This window comes from Globicephala melas, chromosome 2 (assembly GCF_963455315.2).
Source record: "Globicephala melas chromosome 2, mGloMel1.2, whole genome shotgun sequence".
Lineage (NCBI taxonomy): Eukaryota > Metazoa > Chordata > Mammalia > Artiodactyla > Delphinidae > Globicephala > Globicephala melas.
This window is the reverse complement of record NC_083315.2, coordinates 95,390,479-95,402,742: the sequence shown is the minus strand read 5'-3', so window position 1 is coordinate 95,402,742 and position 12,264 is coordinate 95,390,479. Positions and strand designations below refer to the sequence as shown.

General features: G+C 39.8%; 1 long non-coding RNA gene across 1 annotated transcript in view; it reads right to left on the bottom strand.

The window, feature by feature from the left end:
* The window catches only part of LOC132596858 (uncharacterized), a 152,553-nt gene that overhangs the window by 87,691 nt on the left and 52,598 nt on the right, over window positions 1-12,264 (bottom strand). Inside the window, exon 3 of the long non-coding RNA XR_009563049.1 lies at window positions 7,992-8,143. This is a non-coding gene — a long non-coding RNA (uncharacterized lncRNA). The remainder of the gene's footprint in view (window positions 1-7,991; window positions 8,144-12,264) is intronic.

Below are 12,264 nucleotides of genomic sequence, written 5' to 3'. Positions count from 1 at the left end.
TTAAGTCTCTAAATAGATGACCAGAAATCCAGAGGTCATTTGTTTTACAAATTGAGAAAGCAAGACATGGAAAAGACGTGAGCATAGTGAACATGGGTCCAAACAGCCCTCTGCATTGCTGATTAACTGGATATTCAGGGCAACAGAATCATTAGTTACTATTTAGGTAATACGTAAGTAGTCCCATATTTGGCATTGGGTTTGAACTTCTTTTTCTCCCCCAAAAGACGCCTTATCCTTGTTGATACCACAAAGCTGGCTCCCTGATTGATTTCCCTGCCCTGAGAGCTGACTCTTTCCTTGGCTGAAATAACAATCTATTTATGATGCTGACATACTCAATAGCTTACCTGTGATTGCATGGCTAAGGAAGAGTAGAAGACTGTTTTTCAAGCTTATATGTTCTTTACTTTTCTGTAAGAGGTTCAGGGCTCCCTATTATCAACACTTATCCACCCCTAACCACCAAAAAACAAAGAAAAACAAACAAACATGGATAATGTGGCAAATAAAGGCATTACAGTCCACAGAGTATGAAAAACTAACCTGCAGACATCTATTATCATAACAGTGAAGCAGGCTTCTCTAAGAAAGGTGCACAATAGTTCTCCAGGATCAGTTTAGTACAGAAAACTTGTTCTCTTCCAAGACACGCAGCAGGCAAAACTATGAGAGAGTAAAGTTTGTATTTTGCCCTTCCTCCCCATGCATTTACACGCGCGCGCAAACACACACACACACACACACACACACACACACACACACACACACACACACACACACACACACACACACACACACACACACACACACACACACACACACACCCCTCCTGTTAGTTCTCATTCCTGCTCTGTCCACACTTAACAACACAGACTACCATGATAGCTACTCACCCTGTTCTTCTGGTCTGCTAAGAAGGTTTCTTTAATATTCTCCATATAAAAAACTACATGACCTTCTATGTTGTTCACCCCCCTTCTCAGAGTCCTGAAGCCAATTTGTTCTACTGGTCATGATTAATTGGTTAATTAGTTATTCCTTCCAGTTTAACTATTTGTTATTAAGATCTTCTGGGGACATAGATCCTTGGACTGCAAAAAAACAGTAACAAGAATCAGCACTACTTAGCAAAAGCCTTAAAAGAGTGAAAATCTTTTGACCTGCCAATTAGACTTCTGGGAATATATGCCAGGTAAATCATTGAACCCAAAGATGTGTGTAATGTAGATGTTTACCACCATGTTACTTATCATGATGAAAATTTAGAAATAATCTGAATATCTAAAAGTAGGGGAATTGTTAAATACAGTAGAGTATATCCAGTTAGTGAAATAATGGCAAGGAATTCACATAATGGGATAATATACAAATCTTTAAAACAATAAATTAAATATATATTTAATGGTGTAGAAATTCTTTGATAATATGAAATATAAAAAGTAGGTTATATAGCATAATATAGAGAGCCATCTGGTCTTTGTAAATATATTTTTCTTATGTATAAAGTTTTTCATATGCATATTCTTCCAGGAAAACCCCGGAAGGATATCCACCAAAATGTGTTATAAAGCCTCTGGCAGATGTTTTGGGATTATTTTAATTTTTATTATTTTTGCTTACTTGAATTTTCTACTTTTACCCAATGATGAGTAATACTTATATTTCTTTTACAGTTAAATAAGTTAAAAATTAGAGGTAAGTCAGTAGAAAACGTATTTTAACCAAATAGAGTTTTCCATTTTCCATCAAATATACCATGTACACATTGGTGTATTTAAAACTGATAACCAACAAGGACCTACTGTGTAGCACAGGGAACTCTGCTCAATATTCTGTAATAACCTAAATGGGAAAAGAATTTGAAAAATAATAGATACATGTACACGTATCTGTAACTGAATCACTTTGCTGTACACCTGAAACTAACACAACATTGCTAATCAACTATACTCCAATATAAAATTAATTTTTTAAAAAATTTTATCCCATAATCAGCCATCCATTCTGTCCATGGGTAGTCTAAGTTTTAAGGGGCAGTAGGTAATTATTTTATCAAAGTATATCAAGGACACAAATCTTACAGCTCAATACATGTATTACAGTAGGTAATTATCTTAAAATGAAAATGGAGATCAATATCTGTACCTATAACAAAGGATAAATAAGAAGTAGAAATTCAGGTGTCAAGGTGATGTCTCTCCATTCCCCAAGTTCAATCAAAGTCACATGAAGGGACTGCCAGCCAAGGAGTCAACACACTAGGGAGCAATCAACCTTTGCTGCTGAGTAATGAGTGGGAGACCATTGTACTTACAGAAATTTTCTCAGGAAGATTGAAATATGTGGCTTAAAGAAATACTTGGATAAGGCAAGCGCTAGGATGCAGTGTGAGGCCTCCCAAGGGGAATGTTTAAGGCCCATTTTCTAAGGAGGTGGGTCAGGTTAACTTCAGGGTGTCTGATTGCTGAATGGTGTATTGTGAATTCAGAGACAGCACTAAAGTGCTTGGACCTTAAAAGAATAGGCCGAGCTCTGCTTCCAGTCGTCTTTCTTCTACGCTTTCCCCCTGTAGTGCTCAGACTCTCCTGCACATAAATATTTAAATATTTAAAGAAAGTTGATTTGTAGGGGTGCCAAAGTTTTAGTCTGCCCGGGACACTCATATGCTTCATTCCAATTCTGAATCCAGGATATAAATTCTCAGAACTCAAATCTCACCAACAGTACTGGAGCTTCTGCCTCCAAATGGCATCTTCATAGGACTAAATTTATAGCCGTTAAGAGATGTGCTATAAAAACGCCTTAAAGATAAACAACAAGGACCTACTGTATATAGCTCAGGGAACTATATTCAATATCTTATAATAACCTATAATGGAAAAGAATCTGAAAAATAATATATATATATATACACATATATATGTAACTGAATCACTTTACATCTGAAACACTAAATCAACTACACTTCAATAAAAAATAAGTAACAACAACAACAAAACTTTTAAAGAATTCTCATTAATAAGACTTTTGATACCAGAGTGTAAGAGGATATGCTATATTCTCTCATCTTGTATTATATTCTCCCCTCTTGTTTCTTTGAATTGTCCAAATTATTTGCCCTTAATATTTTGGTTCTATATAAATAAAATTTAGGTAATATTATTAGAATTACTAGAAATATTCCCCTTTGGAAATGGTGCAGTACTCCGTACATTCATTGGTTGAACATATTCTACATGAGTTCAAAGGAGTTATAGACAAGTCAGTTGATGACAGCCTGTCTGGTAGGTATAGTGGCAGAAAGATACATGGCACATGGCGTGTCGTGGGAAGAGAGCATGACCACCTGAAACGCTGGAGAGCGTGCACGCTAAAAGAAGAGGTGACCACTAGACAAAAGGGGGGGAAAGATCATGTCCCACAGCAACATCTACTTGAGCAGTTTCCCAAAGTTTGTTCTATAGAGTAGCAGTTCAAAGGGATGCTAATCATCAATAAAAGGGTCTGTGAAAAAATGTTTAAAAAACACTGGGTTGGGCTTCCCTGGTGGCGCAGTGGTTGAGAGTCCGCCTGCCGATGCAGGGGACGCGGATTCGTGCCCCGGTCCGGGAAGATCCCACATGCCGCAGAGCGGCTGGGCCCGTGAGCCATGGCCGCTGAGCCTGCGCGTCCAGAGCCTGTGCTCCGCAGCAGGAGAGGCCGCAACAGTGAGAGGCCCGCGTACCATGAAAAAAACAAAAAAAAAACCCAACACACTGGATTAAGCATCAGACCAACCCCAAATGAAGAATGTACTATTAAAAATAAAGGAGAGGGAAGACCATTGGTCAAAAATGTCAGTACCATAAAAGACAAAAAAAGGTGGTCGTGGCAGTCAGAGCGATATGCCCATCAGATCTCCTGTCAAGAAAGAACCTTCTGCAAGGAATGGAGTTGGCTTCCAGCCTCCAGCGGCCACAGCTCTAAATCAGCCCTAATGTTTATGCTGAGACCACACTCCCTATAGGCTGTTCCCAATAATGACTGAGCAAGGAAGGAGAACTACAGCTGGGCCAGTTCTGCCCAGTGTAGGACTCCTCTAGTGGGAAACCTTTGCTCTGGAGCTGCCAATGGACCTTGTGACAGATCTTTTATCTTCTTTTGTTTTTGGGGTTTTTTTTTAGTTTTTTTTTTTTTTAATTTATTTTATTCAAGACCAAAAGACAACCCTCAGAATGGGAGAAAATATTTGCAAATGAAGCAACTGACAAAGGATTAATCTCCAAAATTTACAAGCAGCTCATGCAGCTTAATAACAAAAAAACAAACAACCCAATCCAAAAATGGGCAGAAGACCTAAATAGACATTTCTCCAAAGAAGATATACAGATTGCCAACAAACACATGAAAGAATGCGCAACATCATTAATCATTAGAAAAATGCAAATCAAAACTACAATGAGATATCATCTCACACCGGTCAGAATGGCCATCATCAAAAAAATCTAGAAACAGGGCTTCCCTGGTGGCGCAGTGGTTGAAAGTCCGCCTGCCGATGCAGGGGACACGGGTTCGTGCCCCAGTCCGGGAAGATCCCACATGCCGCGGAGCGGCTGGGCCGGTGAGCCATGGCCGCTGAGCCTGCGCGTCCGGAGCCTGTGCTCTGCAACGGGCGAGACCACAACAGTGAGAGGCCTGCGTACCGCAAAAAAAAAAAAAAAAAATCTAGAAACAATAAATGCTGGAGAGGGTGTGGAGAAAAGGGAACACTCTTGCCCTGTTGGTGGGAATGCAAAGTGATACAGCCACTATGGAGAACAGTATGGAGGTTCCTTAAAAAACTAAAAACAGAATTACCATACAACCCAGAAATCCCACTACTGGGCATATACCCTGAGAAAACCATAAGTCAAAAAGAGTCATGTACCAAAATATTCATTGCAGCTCTATTTACAATAGCCCAGAGATGGAAACAACCTAAGTGCCCATCATCGGATGAATGGATAAAGAAGATGTGGCACATATATACAATGGAATATTACTCAGCCATAAAAAGAAACAAAATTGAGTTATTTGTAGTGAGGTGGGTGGACCTAGAGTCTGTCATACAGAGTGAAGTAAGTCAGAAAGAGAAAAACAAATACCATATGCTAACACATATATATGGAATCTAAGGGAAAAAAAAGGTCATGAAGAACCTTTCATGGGGTTCTTGGGGTAAGATGGGAATAAAGACACAGACCTACTAGAGAATGGACTTGAGGATATGGGGAGGGGGAAGGGTAAGCTGGGACGAAGTGGGAGAGTGGCATGGACATAGATACACTACCAAATGTAAAATAGATAGCTAGTGGGAAGCAGCCGCATAGCACAGGGAGATCAGCTCAGTGCTTTGTGACCACCTAGAGGGGTGAGATAGAGAGGATGGGAGGGAGGGAGACACAAGAGGGAAGAGTTATGGGAACATACGTATATGTATAACTGATTCACTTTGTTATAAAGCAGAAACTAACACACCATTGTAAAGCAATTATACTCCAATAAAGATGTTAAAAAAATTTATTTTATTAAAGTATAGTTGATTTACAATGTTGTGTTAATTTCTGCTGTACAGCAAAATGATTCAGTTATACATACATATACATTCTTTTTCATATTCTTTTCCATTATGGTTTATCATAGGATATTGAAGAGTTCCCTGTGCTACACAGTAGGACCTTGTCATTTATCCATCCTATATATAATAGTTTGTATCTGCTAATCCCAAACTCCCAATCTATCCCTCCCTCACTGCCCTCCCCCTTGGCAACCACCAGTCTATTCTCTATGTCTGTAAGTCTGTTTCTGTTTCATAGATAAGTTAGTGTCATATTTTATAATAGATTCCATATATGTGTTATCATGTGGTATTTATCTTTCTCTGTCTGACTTACTTCACTTAGTATGATAATCTGTAGATCCATCCATTCTTTTTTATTGCTTAGTATTCCATTGTATATATTACCATATCTTCTTTATCCATTCATCTGTTGATGGACATTTAGGTTGTTTCCATGTCTTGGCTATTGTGAATAGTGCTGCTGTGAATATTGGGGTCCATGTATCTTTTCAAATTATGGTTTTGTCCAGATATACACCCAGGAGTGGGATTGCTGGATCATATGGCAACTCTATTTTTAGTTTCTTGAGGAATCTCCATACTGTTTTCCATAGTGGCTGCACCAATTTACATTCCCACCAACAATATAGGAAGGTTTCCTTTTCTCCACACCCTCTCCAGCATTTGTTATTTGTAGATTTTTTAATGATGGCCATTCTGACCAGTGTGTCCTCTTGTATTTTCTGTATCTTGACTATGGTGATGGCTACACCAATCCATACATGTGATAAAATTGTATAGAGCTAAACACACATACACAAATAAGTATATGTGAGACTGGAGAAATCTGAATAAGGTCTGCAGATTGTATCAACGTCCATTTCCTGGTTGTGCTATTGTGCAGGTTATGGGTGAAGGGTATACAGGATCTCTCTGTATTATTTCTTCCAACTGCATGCAAAACTGCAATTGTCTCAGAATTAAAAGTTCACATAGATACACTCTAATCTTTCCTAATGTGTTAACATTTACCTTTCCCAAGGAATAGATATGTATTTTAATGGCATCTAATGGAGGCAATGCCTTTATCCAGACAAGCAGTTCCAAGAGCTGGCTGCCTTTAAGTATCTAGGATAGACCCAGGGGAAAGATATTTTTATGCAGGCAAGTCTTTCGGTAATGTTCACATCTCACGACATCGGTAGCTGCCTACTCCACCTACTCCATCTCCCTTCAGTGGATTGAAACTAAAAGTTCGTTCTTATTCATGAGGAGCTGTGCTTAGCCTTGTTCAACTAGGTAACTATCTACGTACATTTCTCTGGGTTATAGTGCAAAACTTAAGAACACTGTTTTATTCTAACTTTTTCCCTTTTTGAAGGTGAAAGAAGAGGTCTGTTCTTGAAGTGTATGTCTAGGACCTCAAAGCATGAGAAATTAAAAAGCCAAACTCAAATGGGTATATAAAAGCTTCCTCCCTCACCCTCCTCTCAGCCACTGTGGAGGAGTAAAAGCCTTTTTTTTCCCTGTTGACCATCAATCAACAAATATTTACAACCTTTTCAACAAGCTTTTTCAACCATTACTAGATCATTAGAGAAAACTTCAAACTCCCTGGTCCTTTAAAGGCTTTAGGGATTTAGCTGCAGAAAGATGAAACCATACACAGTTAATGGAGCTCCCACTCTGCTCCATACTTCAACCGCAGGTAGCTTTTAAGAATCAATTTGTGGTTCTGGATAAACGGGCTGCACTAGAATGGGAACCCCGAAAAGAAGCAACTGAAAAAGGAGATAAGCAATTAGAAATTATTCTACCAATTATTGTTAGAATACTACTCAATTATATGAGACCTCTTTAAATGAAAAAAAAAAAAGGATGTCAAGCTATAAAATAAACATTCTTCACTACTTGTACTTTGTATTTGAATAATTGAAAATGCTCTGCAATTAGGACATTTAGTAATTTGCCTTTGTAAATAACCTGTGGGCCAAGATGATAAAAGATCTACTTAGAATGCTGATTTTATTCACTTCCCTGCATGTCTTTCAATGCCTCAGCAGGTTAGAAATGTTGTACTTACTTGCAAGATTGCATTTATTCTTTCAGCAAATCATGAATTGCAAAACTGAGCACTTCCAACCTCACAGAGTAGGGGAGGTGGTATATGGCAACTCTCTGTACTAGCTACTCAATTTTCTGTAAACTTAAAACTTTTCTAAAAAATAAAATCTGTTAATTAAAAACAGAACAAAAACTTCATAAGGAACCAGAGTTAAGGTTAAAAATATATCTGAATAATTTCCTTATGTTGTGTACTGATATTCTGGATTCCTCCCCTTTCAAGCAAATGTCGCAAAAGCCACCTGCCCCCATCTCCCTTCCCCAAAGGAAAGAAAGGAGGCCAGACCTGTGTGGTTCTTAGGGACCTCGCTCCTCAGGAGGAGAGCTGGGCGGGAGTAGCTGATGTGGGAGGCAAGAAGAGAAGAGTCCGTAAGAGAGACCCTTGCCCGGAGGGTCAGTCATCCTCCGCGCCTTCTGTAGCAGAGAAAATGGCCACATCTGCTGGAAATAAAAAAGAGAAAAGCATTCTGTGTTAGCACATGGAATGTTTAGGCATGGGGGACGGGGCAGACAAGACTGGCATACAGTCTGTGGCCAGTGGCTGGGTCAGGAAACACTGGCGTTGCGAGACACAGAGGTGAAATGTGTAGGAGAGCCTGCAGGTCCTAGGGCACTCATTCCCCAGGGATTCCCCTCTGCTGTCTGAGCAGAGGGAAGGATGGACTGAGTTGGTAGTTCCCACAGGGCACGGGCAAGGGGAACAGAAAATCAATTTGCTGCAGTAGGACATCCCAGCTCTATCCCATGACTGGTATGGCTGGAGGGAAATCCCTGTTATGTAAGTAATCTCTGAAATGATTCACTAAATCATGCAGTGTTGTTAAAATGCTGCATCCTTTGTAATAACAATTCCCATTAATTTTTTTTTTAAAGTACACTTACTTTAAGAGAGTCAGATGATGCCACCCATTTCAGAAAGAGTAAAAAATGGGAAGCCTCTGCCATGTTGCAGTTTCTTCACTTTCCAATCCCAAAAAGACTTTTCAGAAACATCAAACCAATTAGACTTAAAATCCTGAGACTCCTGCCTCTGCTATACACACTTTACATGGCCTTGGGCAAGAAGGTTCACTCCAAAGTCTCCTTTTTAAGTCTATAAAATGAGGATAATATCTTCCCAGGAGCAACCGCCACATCTAAAGTGCCACTGGTGACACTTTATCAACTCTGTCAATACATACAGAATGCTAAACTGCATAGGGTACAACTTAGGATGTGAGATGCCAGGATCTAATATGAAACCTCAGACTTTTAGAATGCCTCACATGGACTTCTCAGAAATGTCAGTTAATTCCCTTTCCCCAATCCTAAAAAGCCTAGAAGGGTATATAGCATGGTAATTTCCTATCATGGGTCAACATGGAGGAAGAAACATCTGGGGGTTTCCACAGCTCTCTTACAGTTCAAGGGCATAGAGATAATACTGGAATTCCCAACAGCAGCCTCAGTAGTAGAGTTTCAGGATTATAGACAGTGCATGTGCAGAATTGCCATAAACCTTCGAGGTATAAGAAGGGTTTCCAGATCCAGACATAGCAGTCTGGATTGCTAGTCTCTATTGTACTTTCCCAGATAAAATTAGGATAACAAATAATGCCAAAGTTGTAGGCCAAACTCCAAGCTTCACTCTTCTCAATACTCCCTGCTGTGCCCAAGAGATGGATTATGGCTTCCAAATAGTCTTGTCCTGGTGCCTTTCAATGAACCCAGCTCGCCCACACAAATACGTGCTACAATCACATGGAACACCTGCCAGCCACAGGAATTCGGAATTTGTCTAGACCATTTCCCTTAAAGAGATGAAGAAATTTTCCCAAGGTCACACAACCAGGAAAAGGCAAAACTGGGATTCAAATTAAGTTTACCGAACTGTAGAGATGGTGACCACTGCTACCCACGGCTCTAAGTGCTCCTTTAAAGGAAAAACAATGCTGCCAGTTTGGTTTGACAGGTGACCTGGTCCAGGGTAAGAGCACTAGTGTTCAAGAGGCTAATAGTAAAACACACAGAGAATCTCAGGCTCAGGTGGCTCTGTCAATTTCAAGTGTTGTCATTATTTTATCTGCCAGGATTCATCTCTGCCCACATCTCACATTGTACAGTTCGCCAGTTCCTAAACAGTATTGAAGTCAGTTAATGGGTATTTTGCGTTTGCTATGTTCACTGCAGTTTACTGAGTACTATGTGGAATTAAAAGAGGAATGAAACATCTTTCTGGTCCTCTAGCAACTCAACTGGGGACTGGGGGTGGGAGTGCAGATATGGAGAATAAAGCAAAAACGCAAATGTCTGTTATTCAGCCCAAAGTAAGATAAATGCCAAGAGAGAAGAACCAAGTCCTGTGGAAGTACAGGTATTACCAAAATGATTTTTCCTAGAGTACCTGAGGTCCTTTGCCATCAAGTTAACCCTAAGCTCACCTAATAATGTGTCTATCAGTTTACTTTGCCTCAGTAGAAGTTGCCTGGAAAAGTCTTAACTTGCTGTTGCCATAAGTCCCTCCTTCTATTTCTATAGTAGAGAAGCAAAATTCTCCACTGTTGTTGGGTTTTTTTCCCCTGAGCATTCTTAACATGTTAGGACTTAGTTCTGATCTTTTTGAGAACAGCATAATTGGTAGGAATGTGATCAAGGGCCCTATTCACTAGGAATGTACACACAATTTACATGGCCAAATTATGTCGGTTTCGGGGACATGTTCTCAAGTCACGTAGAAGCAGCTTGAAGATTAATGCACACCTAGGGAGGGTGGGAGGGAGGCGCAAGAGGGAGGGGATATGGAGATATATGTATACATGTAACTGATCCACTTCGTTATACAGCAGAAATTAACACAACATTGTAAAGCAATTATACTCCAATAAAGATGTTAAAAAAAAAATTAATGCACACCAAAAATATATTCTTTTTTTCCCCCTCAGATTGTTGCAGCAATATAGTGAGGCCATTCTCTCTGCCGGGCTTGTGTCAGCACTTCCCATCTAACCCTGTTTTTTCAAGTCTTTCAGACTTGGCTGTGAAACTGCCCTGTGGGTCTGAAATTCAGGAGACAGTATTGTAAGGCCGTTTTGATTAGATTTTTGCAAGCCTCCCTGTCTGAGCTGTCTGCTTATTACATGATAACCAAGGAAGGTTGCACAATTCTTAAGCTGTTGTTTCTAAAATGAAATGGGATTATCTACCTGACAACCAGGACTGAGTTTGGTATTGCTATTCAGGAACCAATTAAAATCAATTGCTTTGATCCTTTAGAATTATATCTAAAACACTTTTGAGTTGTGTAAAAATTTGAGATATGTGATTTTAATCTCCGTTTTTATGAAGCATGAAGATATTATACATTTTGTCTGATTCTCTCCTTCATGCGATTTTTTTCACCCTCTAAAATCTGGAACTAAAGAAATTCTTCACATGCTTACTCTCACCTTCAAGTGATATGCTTCACTCTGATGCTGATTATTGAGAGGCAATAGGTACCCCGATTTCCAGACAATTACTCTGTTTGTTTCCAATCTAAAACACACAGATTTCTCATTTCTCTTAGTGGTGTCAAGAATTGGGGTGTGTTTTTAGAGATGAAGCAATAAGGGAAGTTCACAGATCGGAGTGTTTCCTTTAAATCATTTTGCCCTTGGTTTCTGCAGGCTGCTGAGAAAGGCAGATTGGTGTGGTGGAAAGTGCATGGGCTCTGAGTCAACAGACCTAGGGTGGAATATCAGTTTTACCACTGTGTGACCAAGGGCATATTAATGGACCTTAGTCCCCTCAACTACTAATCCGTGAAAATAACACTTCATTTATAAGGGGTTCAAGTGGTTAGGATTCACTCATGTATTCAATAAACACTGGGGGCGGCGGGTATTTTCTATGTGCCAAACACATAAGCATTGGAACTGCAGATACAGTCCCCACCCTGGTGAAGTCTACAGTCAGGTAGACAAGCTTGAATCTGATAATGACCTAAATAAAAGTAAAAAGGTAGAGTTACCAAATGATAAGTGCTACAAAGGAAAGGTACATGCTGCTTTGAGAGCGTATCAACCTCATCCAGGGAACCAGGGAGGCTTCCTTAAGTGAATGATGTTGAGTGAAGTCTGAAGGATGAGGAAGCATGAGTTAAGCAGAGTTGGGGGTACCTGGGGGGAGTTGTGTTCCAGGCAGAGAGATCAACATGTGCAAAGGCCTTGCAACGAGAGAGAGAGAGACAGAGAGAGAAAGAGATTTTAAATAATTGGTTCATACAATTGTGGAAGCTTGGCAAATCCAAAATCTGTAGGAAAGGCCCAGTGCAGAGTTGCTGTTTGAGTCCAAAGGCCACCTATTGACAGAATTCCCTCTTTCTTTTTTCTATTAAGGCCTTCAACTGATTGGATGAGGCCCACCCACATTATGGAGGGTGATCTGCTTTACTCAATATCTACAGACTTAAATGTTGATCTCATCTGAAAAGCATCTTTACAGAAACATCTGAAATAATTTTTGAGCAAATATCTGGATACCATGGCCTAGTCAAGTTGACACATAAAATTCACCATCAAAAGTGCCTATTGGTACAGGTG